The following is a 12,769-nucleotide window of genomic DNA, read 5'->3' on the forward strand; positions in this document are numbered from 1 at the left end:
GTGAAACAGGCATCGAGGTCATGAATGTAATGTTGTAGAGCATGTTTTGCAACAGGATATTGTGAGTTGCCAGTACATACCCTGTGCGTGTGACTATTCGTCGTAATTGATAATTTAATGGGAGTCACACCAATGTAGAAGGTTGAACAGTGTTTACATAACAGCTAGTATATGACGTGTGTCGTTTCACAGGTGGCTCTCCCTTTGATGGTATATGTTTTGCCAGTTACAGGGCTATTATAGGTGGTGGTAGGAGGGTGCACAGGGCAAGCCTTGCAGCGGGGACGGTCAAAGGGGTAGGAGCCATACAGTAGCGAGGTGGCTGCAGGTGGAGCATAGGGTCTGACAAGAATGTTGCAAAGATTTGCGGAGGGTTAGTGATGGAAAGCTATTCTAGGTGTGGTGGGCCAAATGTCAGACAGGTCATCATTTTAGGAAGTCGTGGACCAGTCAAAGTAGCTGATTAATGTATTCCAGACCAGGATAATACTCAGTCGCCAATAGTGTGCTCTGAAGGTGTTCTGTGGAGGGATCAGCAGTACTAAGATTGGATGTGATGGCCCGGGAAACCTGCTTTTTAAATAGGCTGGTGAGGTAATTACGTGCAGTGATGGCTGAGGTGAGTATCGTGGTGTATTGCTGTAATGGAGTCTGCAGACGAACAAATACATGTGCCTTGGATGCCAAGGCTATATGCAGTCCACAACAATCAGTCTTTCCTTCTCATTCCATATGGTGTCTCCCCTGACCCACAGTTCTGGGTGACTTTCCCACAATCTACCCCTTTTTCTAGACCTCTCCAGTCTTTTTCCTTCACCCTGCTTCCATCTCCTTCAACCCTTCTGCCTGCAGAAGCAGCCACTGGCTCCAAAAGCTTGCCAATCGCAACAGTCTCATGTGTGTGTTCTGCTGCTTGGTGAGTAGATTTTTTATCTATCCAATTAAATAGTTTCAACACACGCCACAATAGATTTCTCCACATGAGTAGTGCAAACAAACCTTTCCTTCTTCCCTTCTGCCCCCCTCCCCCCCCCCCCCCCCCGACCCCAAACACATAGAAATTCATGATACCAATTTCTTTTATCGGTTTCTTTGGTTTGGGTGGCAGTGGGGAGCAAGGACATAACTGACAAAACACACATAAAACTGGACATTATATAAATCTATAATGGAGATGCTAAGTCACAGATAGGTACAACAAGAAGAATGTCAAACAAAGCTTCCAGTCAAAGGCACTCCTGACCACTGTCTCTGGCTGCCAAGGCCAGCCTGTGAGCAGCACTGCACGATGCTCAAATTTTGCCTTGACGACCAAAGACTGCAGCCACGTTTGACTCTGATGAAGGGCTATTTGGCCAAAAGCTTTGTTTGACAGTCTTATTGTCAAACCTATCTGTGAATCAGTATCTCCACTATATGGTGAGTTGCAACTATCCTTTTCACAATAGTGTCAAACATTGATCTTCCTTTTTTATTGGTGTGAGATGACAAAGCAAGCCACATACAGTTACTGGTGTCACTATTCTAAACAACTGCTTTTGTTGTTATAACCAGTGCTTCATTTGTGATGGTATTCCGCACCAATACCTATGATAAAAAAAAGCATTAAAATAATGGTTTAAAACTTTGATTAAAAAAAACACTCCCTGATAGGACACAGTACTGGCACCTCTTTTCTTTTTACAAATCAAGCATGGTCGTAACTGTTGCTACTTCTGCTTTTTTTTTTTTTATTTCTTCAAGGTCGTGTCACATCCAAAAGGTCAAATCAAACTGAACATATCTAGAAGAAACTCTTGCAAATAAGTGCTCATTTTACATATCCCATTATATACTATCATAGACTGATCAATTTGAAGTTACAAGCAGAGTAGAGGTGATGCGTGGAAAAGAACTGAACACATGACAAATAAGAAGCTGTGTAATATTGGTTGAATGTGTGACAATTGGCTCATTATACCTTATTTTAAACACATCCACAGTGAGTCTTTGATGATATTTCTAAGACGGATGAATATTCAGTATTTCTTCGTCCCATTTACATTTGGATTGCAGGAAGTTATGCAGTCAAAAGACTGGTTCAGTAACATCTGACTACAAACCCTAAACTTCATGGAATATTTCCTCGCAATAAGAGAGAAATGCAGGTGCAAGTCGCAGTCCAGAAGAAATTTTCACATGTCACTAACAGGTGTTACATCTATACCTAATACAGCTGATGTTTAACAGTTTGCAGTAACACAATACATTTTGAATAATTGAATGTATTATAACAAAAAATTATACATTCCATGCAGAACAAATCATAAAATACTTTTATTTCGTCCTTTCTTACAGCTTTACTTTTAAAGAAATGTAAGCAACTCAATCAAACAAAGTTATCCTTGGACGGACCAGTAAACTCTTCTCAAAGTGTGTATTCTTCCCCCTCCCTTCCAAGAGACACACATGTAACATTATGCAATGATTCTGTAATTAATTTCTCTGGGTGGGGATGGGAGCAGGGATTGTGAACAACTCACATATAAAATTGATCAATATAATATACGTAAGAGACATAACTCCTTTTGCAATAATCAAATTTATTTTGCTGCAGTTGTTTTTAACATGTCATACTAAAAAATCACATTCATTACAACAGTAACTCCAGCACATGGGATACAAGTGTCATACACTTCAATAAACATTTTATGACAGTGGGTTTTCACATTCGAATGTACACCATTCCATTTTCTTGAAGTGTATCTATAAGATTATTATTGGCAGTACCATGACATTACAATGTTACCAGACAAATTAATTTTGCACAGATAGTAAAATATAAAATAATGATTTTGGATATTGACCATGACCTATCACTTGTAAGCATCCCATAAAATATAGGTTGGTGGCAGAGAAAGTCTGGTTGTGCAATCCTGTAGTTGTTCTGTCGTAGTACTGGATTCGCCATGTGTTTCTGAAAATAAATCAAAGGTATATTGAATGAATTATTGCATATCTTTTGATAGAATCTGGCAGTAATGGAAGAAACAAACATAAGTAGAGTAAAATAACTACATGTCAAAATACAAAAGGATTAAGTATGTGCTGATTAGTAACATGAATTTTGTATGTAGAGTACACCACTCCAACACCAATGAGGTACAAATCACTTTCAAATGAAGCAACCAGGAGTAAAAACTCCTGCATTTGAGCAAATATTTAGTTGTGAAACGGTGAAGCATATAATCAGCTAATCTGATAACATGTTGCAATTACTTTGTAAATGGGCAGCTGTAGACAGTGATGTTAGTGTTTATAGTGTTTACCAACAATCATTCTGTAGGTGCATCTTCAACAGTTGGTTGGTTTGATTGAGAGAGGGGGAAAGGGACGAAACTACGAGGTCATCAAACCCTTGTTCCGAATAATACAATGCCACAAATGTGAGAATAAAATGAACAAGACTGACAACTCAAAACAGAATGAAAGGAAAAATCACAAGAATGATGAAGGGCAACAAACATGTAAATGGACAAAAGGGGACATGAAAACCACAGAAACGAAAGACATGGGATGAAGGTATTAACACAACAAAGCAGATTACCATGGCTGGCTGACCATGAGAATAAAAAACGAGAAATCAGCAATTCTGCAACACATTGAAACCTCCACCTTAGAAGCACTACGGTGGAGGATACAGGGGGACAAAGGACATGTGCTAAAACTTAGATCAAATAATATAACCAATCCTCACGAAGAAAATGTAAAACTAAATCAGCTGATGAGGCATTGTCAGATAAAATTAGTGGCAATGATTCCGATAACCCAAGATAATATGATCTAGTAGATAGTGTCAGAAGTTCCATGCTGCTTTTCGTGGATGATGCTGTAGTATACAGAGAAGTTGCAGCATTAGAAAATTTACCAGCGAAATGCAGGAAGATCTATAGCAGATAGGCACTTGTTGCAGGGAGTGGCAACTGACCCTTAACATAGACAAATGTAATGTATTGCAAATACACAGAAAGAAGGATCCTTTATTGTATGATTATATGATAGCGGAACAAACACTGGTAGCAGTCACTTCTGTAACATATTTGGGGAGTATGCGTATGGAACAATTTGAAGTGGAATGATCATATAAAATTAATTGTTGGTAAGGTGGGTGCCAGGTTGAGATTCATTCGGAGAGTCCTTAGAAAATGTAGTCCATCAACAAAGGAGGTGGCTTACAAAACACTCGTTCGAGCTATACTTGAGTATTGCTCATCAGTGTGGGATCTGTACCAGATTGAGTTGACAGAGGAGATAGACAAGATCCAAAGAAGAGTGGCGCATTTCATCACAGGGTTATTTGGTAAGTGTGATAGTGTTACGGAGATGTTTAGCAAACTCAAGTGGCAGACTCTGCAAGAGAGGGGATCTGCATCACAGTGTAGCTTGCTGTCCAGGTTTCGAGAGGGTGAGTTTATGGATGAGGTATCGAATATATTGCTTCCCCCTACTAATACCTCCCGAGGAGATCATGAATGTAAAATTAGCGAGATTCGAGTGCGCATAGAGGCTTTCCGGCAGCATTCTTCCCGCGAGCCATATGCGACTGGAACATGAAAGGGAGATAATGACAGTGGCATGTAAAGTGCCCTCCACTACACACCACTGGGTGCCTTGCGGAGTATAAATGTAGATGTAGATTTCATTGCTGGGCAGTCAAAGTGGGACAGTGCAACAGAATATGGATCACTGTCAACTGGCGCCAAACCGACACTCAGGCAGATCTTCATGACCCAGGAGGTAACCATGGATCACCTCAGTGTGGCCAATGCGGAGCCAGCAGAGGAAAACTGATTCCCTCGATACGTAGTCTCCTTAATGAAACACTGTTTGTTGTGTGTACTGTTATGCTATTCCATCTCCCAAAGCCGAAAAACCCTACGGCGTAAGTCAGAACGACACAGGTCAAGTTCAGAGATGCCCATCTCCAGAAGTGGTTTCCGCATAGCTTGTTAGACTAGCCTGTCAAAAAGTTCTTTGTGTGGGATGCCAATGTGTCCTGGGGTTCACACAAACACCACTTAACAACGGGACCAGTCCAAGACATAGATGGACTCCTGGATGGATGCTACCAAAGGATGGCGAGGGTAGCACTGGTCGATAGCTTGTAGCTTGCTCAAGGAGTCACTACACACAAGAAGTGATTCCCCGGGGCATGAATGGATATACTAAAGTGCACGAGAGATGGACACCAGCTCTGCAGGAATACACTGCAGCCATTAGGAAAGGAATGCTGTTCAAAATGGCCTCTGTGGATGCAGGCGAAGCCAACATGACCATCAGCCATTGAGCCGTTGGTGTAAACCACTTCAGAGCCCTGGAACAGGTCAAGTATCGAGAGCAAGTGACAGCAGAGAGCGGCAGGAGTAACTGAGTACTTAGGGTCATTTTAAAGGTCCAGACGAATCTGCAGTCTAGGTGTACATCGTTGAGGTGTATGCAGACCTGGATGGGAGATGGTAAGGGGAAGGACTCCAGTTAAGACAGAAGGGATCACACGCGAACCGCACTCGTTAGACCTGACCTGGGCCGCCGATGCCGGAGATTGACTGCCGCAGGCATAAAAAGGAGACAGTATTTCAGATACTCAGGGGAACTACGAATGTGTGCAATGTAACTGGTGAGCAGTTGTGCACGTCAGATCTGCAATGGAAGGACTCCGGCTTCCACCAGCACACTGGTCACCGAACTTGTTATAAAAGCTGTCGTTGCTAGGTGAACGCCACAGTGGTGCACTGGGTCGAGTACACGCAACACTGAGGGCAACCGCCAAACCATAAATCACACTCCCATAATCAAGGCGAGATTGAACAAGGGCTTTGTAGAGCTGCAGCAGACCAGAGCGATCTGCATCCCAGTTGGTGTTGCTCAGGCAGCAGAGGGCATTGAGGTACTACTAACACTTCTGCTTAAGCTGATGAAGGAGAGTTCGCCAAGTCAATTGGGCATCGAAAACCAGTCATAAGAATCGATATGTCTCCACTACAGTGAGTAGATCGTCATGAAGGTAAAGTTCCGGTTCCAGATGAACGGTACGATGCTGACAGAAGTGCATGACACACGACTTAGCGGCCAAAAATTGGAAGTTGTGGGCGAAAGCCCATGACTGCACCTTGTGGATGGCTCCCTGTAGGCGCCGCTTGGCCACACCATTACTGGCGGAACAGTACGAAATGCAGAAGTCATCTGCATACAGAAAGGGTGAGACAGATGGCCCCACAGCTGCTGATACACTGTTAATGGCCACTAAAAAATAGTGATACACTCAATACAGAGCACTGCATGACCCCATTCTCCTGGATATGGGGGAACTACGGGAGGCACCAACTTGGACACTAAAACTCTGTATAAAAATCGGTAGCGGGCCTCAGAGCCCCCACCCGTATAATGTGGCAAGGATATGATGTCGCCAGGTGATGTCCTTTGGTTTGCGTAGATCAAAGACGACGGTAACAAGGTGTTTGTGCCTGTAAAAGGCTGTTCGGATGGCAGACTTAAAGGAAATTAGATTATCAGTGGTAGAGCACCCCTGACGGAAGATGTCCTAACATGGAGCCAGTAGGCCACATGACTCGTGGACCTAATCCAACCACTGACACACCATACATTCCAGCAGCTTACAAAGACTGTTGGTGAGGCTGATGGGCCGATAGCTTTCCACATCAAGCAGGTGCTCTCCTGCCATTGTGATGGAAAGACACCATCACACCAGATCCGGTTGAAGGAGATTAGGAGATGGCACTTGTAGTCAGACGAGAAATGTTTAGTCATCTGATTGTGGATCCAGTCTGGCCCAGGAGCTGTGTCAGTGCTATGTGCAACTGCACTGAGGAGTTCCCACTCCGTAAATGGGGTGTTATAGGATTCACTGTGGCGTGTAGTGAATGAGGTGACTTTCCTTTCAATCCATTGTTTGAGGGTGCGAAAGGCTGGGAGGGGGATAGTTCTCCGACGCATAGGCTTGAGCAAAGTGCTCGGCAATTGCGCTTGCATCAGTACATAACACGCCATTGGTGGAAATGAAGAGGACACCTATTGGGGTCTGGCACCCAAAAAGACGTCTGATCTTCGTCCAGACTTGGAAAGGTGACGTATGGCACCCAATGGTCAACACATACCTCTCCCAGCACAACTGTTTCCGTTGTTTTATAAACTGGCATACACAGGCACGAAGCTGCTTAAAGGCTATCAGATGCTCCAGGGAAGGGTTTCGCTTATGTCGCTATAGAGCTCATGGACACACCTAAAGAGCGAGGGATTGCGTTTTCTGCCACAGAAACTATTGTTATAGTGACCTGCTCAACCATCACATCAATGTTACTATGCTCAACCATCACATTGACATTACCATGTGGGGGAGAGTCAACAGTGACAGATGTGAAAGTTTCCCAGTCTGCCTTGTTTAAAGCCCATCTGGGCAGGCATCTGTGGGCCTGACACCAGGGCAGTGACAGAAAGACGGGGAAGTTATCACTACCACACAGGTCGTCATGTGCTCTCCAGTGGATAGATGCGAGAAGTCCTGGGCTGCAAGTTATTGAATCAATGGCCGAGTAACTACCTCGAGTCACATTGAAATGTGTGACGGCCCCAGTATTTAAGAGGCACAAGTCGAACTGAGACAGTAAAGTTTCGACATCTTTGCCTCGGCCAGTAAGCACAGTGTCACCCTGTAAGGGGTTATGGGCCTCAATATCTACCAAAAGTAGGAAAGGTTTAGGGAGATGATCAATCAGCGCAGCTACTACATACAGGGGTACTGCACCATCTGGAGGAAAATATACACTGTAGACAGTTATTTCCTGCGCCTTCCGTATTCTGACAGCCACAGCTTCAAGAGGTGTTTGAAGCAGCAGAGTTTCACACTACAGACTACAGACTGGGATTAGGGCATAAACGCAAACCCCACATGACCATTGCCAGGAGTCCTGATGCCCCAGGGTGACGGGAATCTACTCCTTGGCATATGTAGCCCTGTGTTGTAAGGGGGCTACAACCAACAGGGAACATGGCGACCTCATCACAATGGACTGGCTACTGTGCTGGATAGGTGGGGCAGAAAAGTCCACGGTGATTGTCAGCAGAGAAAGTGAAACTGCATAGTGCATGGTGGAAAACACACCCAGGAAGGTGTCCTCACCCAAGAGATGGAGAATAGGTGGCTCTACAATGCAACGACGAGGAAGTGGGGTAAAGATCTCAATGTGCAATTGATATGATGCACCACATAAGGCTCTCTTCCCAAGTTGGCTCGCTATTCAGGAAAAATTTTGAAAAATAGAGGTCAAACCCTACAGGGGGGCTATCACAAATTGGCCCAGCCATCAGAGGCTCCCTTTAGTCGCCTCTTATGACAGACAGGAATACCTTAGGCCTAGTCTAACCCTCGAACCTGCAGGGGGGGCCCCATCTTCAAGATATTAAGTATTTGTGACAAAGCAAGCTGGGATCTCTTCACTCCCTCTCTTTTTGCGATCTGCCTCCTTAAATTCATTTTATATTCATTTCAGCCTAATTACCATTAACATGCATGTATATAATTTGCATTTCCATACAAGAGAAAGGGTGGTCCTCTGTCTTAAGGAATATAGCACCAGGTCTAATTTTGTACATGTAATTAACTTCCTAATTTATTTTGACCATTCATAGTTAATATTTTTGTTATAGGGTGAAACCAGTAATTATTTCACGACTTAGATTCTACTACTGACTTATAAACAAGTATAAATTTTGTACTAAATATAAACATTGGGAAGAAAAGCGACGAAGATTCTTAAAGTATTTGTTTCGCTCTATTCGAAAACGTAATAGCAAAGCCCAGCCCTTAATTCCAAAATAATTACCACGTTTGTCAAAAGTATTGTTTGTGTGAGTATATCTGTTAATTTTATTATGTATACAAATGTTTCAGCCTAATCTTTGTTGTAGAAGGAACTATTAAGAAGAAGGAATTTTTCGATGTATTCAGTTCATTGAATGAGTTATGTTTTAATTGTAATTTCTGTAACTTAAACATCAAACAATGTATAGTTTCAGTGCCTGTTACTATGAGGCTATACTAAGGACTGATTTTTGGTCCCGAGACAGTCAGTCGAAGGCCGATTTTCAAATGGGAGTTATGCATTGGTTAAATTAATAAGAAGGCATCAACTTAACAGTGGAATAGGTATAACACAAATAAGCAGTGTGTTAGAACAATTAATGACAATGTCTGTTCAATTTATTTGGGAAATAGTGTCGCACATACCGTATTATTCTGCAAGAACTGTGTGGTTAGGTTTTAACTGCTCATAGCTATTCAATGGCAAACTATTGTACCTGTATGCTGATGTTGCCTGCAATGTATTTATGAGGCTTATCCACATTTACCAATAGTGAACTGGCTATATAATTGTGTAATATTCTGGGGTTGTGAACACAAAGTGAAGAGCCGAGAATCTCATTTGTGCAACTGTCTGCTAAATCATTTACAATAGACAGTGTTGAGCTTCCACTTCCTATTTTTAAGCCACAATAACAAAGCAACATAATGACACAGAGGACTATCAGGGAAGAAACAAAGCAAGAGAATGTACACATGCTAACAGCACCTTCACAATATATACATTTACTAATGTAGCTTAACATAACAATTTCAAGAGAATAGTGATTTCTTCTATTCATTCACCATGTTCTGTACATCCCACAAAGAAAGTGAACCTACAGTGTTACGAAACAAGTAAAGACACACATTAACAAAGGCAACTAAACATTGCTTAAGCCCTACACTATATTAACAATAAATTATCACAATACTGCTAAATATCAGTTCTCTTTATGCCAGTTAAGGGTGTTCTAGTGAATTAGAAAGAAAGCTGCTGTTACTTCAGTTATATTAGGTAGCTGCAGGCTACCTCAGAAACCTAATATTTACTTCATTAGTCAAGTATTATTCAAAGAAATTGGTAACCTAAATATGTAATTACACAGGACAGTTTACGACACACTACTTGTCATCCACCTAAAGGAGGAATCAAATCCTTGCACTAAAATAATCAGTGGAAGATGTCATTCATGAAGAATGTTTTGTTTCTCAAGTATCTCCACACCATAGTATATAACTTTGTTAAATCCTAGGTAAGAATGCAAAGTTTACACACAAGTTATATTTCTGTCTTGTATTGATAGCGCAGATCACAGTTCTGCTTGAACCGATTTTTCACAACCACACTGCACTACAATAACTCTGATTGTGGCAGTGGCTAGGAGTCAGCCAACTGCAGCTCCTTCTTGATACCTATATGCCCACTACAATTACTGATTTTTTTTAGGCACAACACAGCATTCTCAGGTGCAGTAGGATGCACAGGGAGGGGAGAGCCAACTGATGCCCATCTACCACCCCCACTGATGTACTTCCCACTGCTGCTGACAATGACAATAAAAATAATTTGAACATATGTCTTGTTGTAATTGAATTGCATGTGCAGCTCTTGCTCATTCTAAGTATGTGGAATGTTGTATACAACCAACAACACTGCGCCACCATAGTTGTTTGTCAGCCATGAAGTTATCTTAATCAAAATTTAGAAGAGAACATAATAATCGTTTATCACTAAATAGGGCAAAGGCCCATGAAAGCATTTAGCAATAACCACAAAAGCTTTCTATTATTTTCCCACTATTATAATCTGACAAGTACCAAAAAATTTTGAAACTTATAGATCTATACATTATATGGGCACTGTGACTGGTAATCTGTAAGTAGCTAGTATATAGCCATAAACACAAAGAAGAGTGTTTTTAATTAGTCAAAACACACACAAACTATATCTGAGGAACAAAATCATTCTATAAAAAAAAGGATCTGCTGCTCTAATTATTACAAATGGTAGATTGGCATAACAAAATCAGAACTCTATCCACCTGTTTCAACCAGTAATGCCATCAACGTGGTTTACACTATTTCAAGCACATACAATATGACGACCACGACAACACTCATTACACCTGCAAACATACATAAGTAACATGTGGAGTATAACTTCAGCAACAGGATGAAACTAACAACTACTGCCAAACAAATATTTGCCCAAAAATCTAGCACATGAAATCCTCAAAATGTAACACACAAAACTCACAAAAACGAAAACTAGTGGTGGTGTAAATTTCAATAGGCCTATCTCAAATGAAGACTACAACACCAGTAACCAATAAACAACTCAAAAACTCAACATCATAATTTTCACTTTACTTACATAGCTCCAACAAAGCCTTAGATACAAGGAACCAACATACAACTCAAACATTGTGTTGCAAATTTCACTTCACCAATATACCTCAAACAAAGCTGAACTTGCACACAACTCCAAAACCCTATGACACAAATTGACCTATATGGCAGCAAAAAACACAAATTTTAAAATCCATTATCCACACTTTCACTTACTTTACATAAAGCAAAGCTCACAGTACAACAAACCAATTCGTGCTCATATGGCTAATACCAGAAACATATTCTGATGGTACATCAATACACCTGATACCAACCAATCACAATCCAACACAATCATCACATACCAACACGAAAAATTCCAGAATTCAAGAAAAATTGCGTCACCACCAATTTCAATATACACAAACTATAGTCAACTCATAGCATACAAAGAAAATAAAACAAAAATACCATCTCCCACTGCAACAAGCAACGATCTACTCAAATATTTCAATTTCTACGTTCACACTACAAACAAATTTACAACAAGTGCTTCAAGTTTTGACTCTCTGCACTTCAATTTTCTCTGTCACATGCAGCGCCGAATATTCGCAATTTACAGGCTACACGACTGCCGGGCTCGGCTATTGCCCCACAACCATTTCAACCGATCAACTTACTCCCAGAATGTGAACGTATATTATGCCTCTTATTCCCTCTCCAACAATTTTTCACCCCGCTTTTCGTCTGTTTTAAATCAAAATAGCACAAAGCCTATTACTGAGTTACTACTAGAGTTCAATGCAGGATCTGCTATCTTGATCAAAACAATAACAAACACAGATCTTTCTGCCCGCCAAAATTTACCTATTCAAAGTTAATATTCACAACGCCTCAACTGGCTGTGGTAACTTCTTTGACCTATGTCACTTTCCTTGTTTCGCTGTCGTTAAAGTATTGTGCGATTCACCGGCAAACACTGTGCTTATATCGGTTTATTACATATTAAAAAAAGTAAATTGACTAATTCAAGGTATGCTAGGTCCACGGAAATACAAGTTTATTACATTTCACTGTAATGCTTCGACACTCGTTAACTATCGATAGCCAAGCCCGGCAGTCGTGTAGCCTATAAATTGCGAAACTTTGGCGGTGCATGTGACAGAGATAATTGAAGTGCAGAAGAGTCGAAAGTTGAAGCACTTGTCGTAATTTTTTTTTTTTTTTTTTTTTGTCTTGTGAGCGTAGAAATTGAAATGTTGGTGTGGAAAACCACTTTAACTCCGCCTGCAGTTGCTGTAGGAGTGAATTAAGTAGCTCTGCAGTTGCTGTTGCCGGTCCCAAGCCCGGAGAAAGGAGGAGGGTTGGCGCAAAGGCCGTAAAAGAATCGACATAAAATAGTTTGAGAGATCCTTTAAACGTTGATAACATAGTTCTAATGACGAAGTCGTTAATAATAATAATAATAATATAGATTAACCCATAGATCTTCTTCATTGTGTGATGCACATAAAGCAGCTAGTGGTACCTCGCGCCTCT

General features: G+C 41.3%; 1 long non-coding RNA gene across 1 annotated transcript; it reads right to left on the reverse strand.

Moving 5' to 3' along the window:
- Positions 1 to 2,562: 2,562 nt before the first annotated feature.
- On the reverse strand, positions 2,563 to 12,087 carry LOC126299347 (uncharacterized). Its single transcript, XR_007552783.1, has 2 exons — positions 11,911 to 12,087; positions 2,563 to 2,956 (listed from the first exon to the last, which is right to left on the reverse strand). It is a non-coding gene; the product is annotated as an uncharacterized LOC126299347 (long non-coding RNA).
- Positions 12,088 to 12,769: the final 682 nt, after the last annotated feature.

The sequence above is a fragment of the Schistocerca gregaria genome, chromosome X, assembly GCF_023897955.1.
Source record: "Schistocerca gregaria isolate iqSchGreg1 chromosome X, iqSchGreg1.2, whole genome shotgun sequence".
Taxonomy (NCBI): domain Eukaryota; kingdom Metazoa; phylum Arthropoda; class Insecta; order Orthoptera; family Acrididae; genus Schistocerca; species Schistocerca gregaria.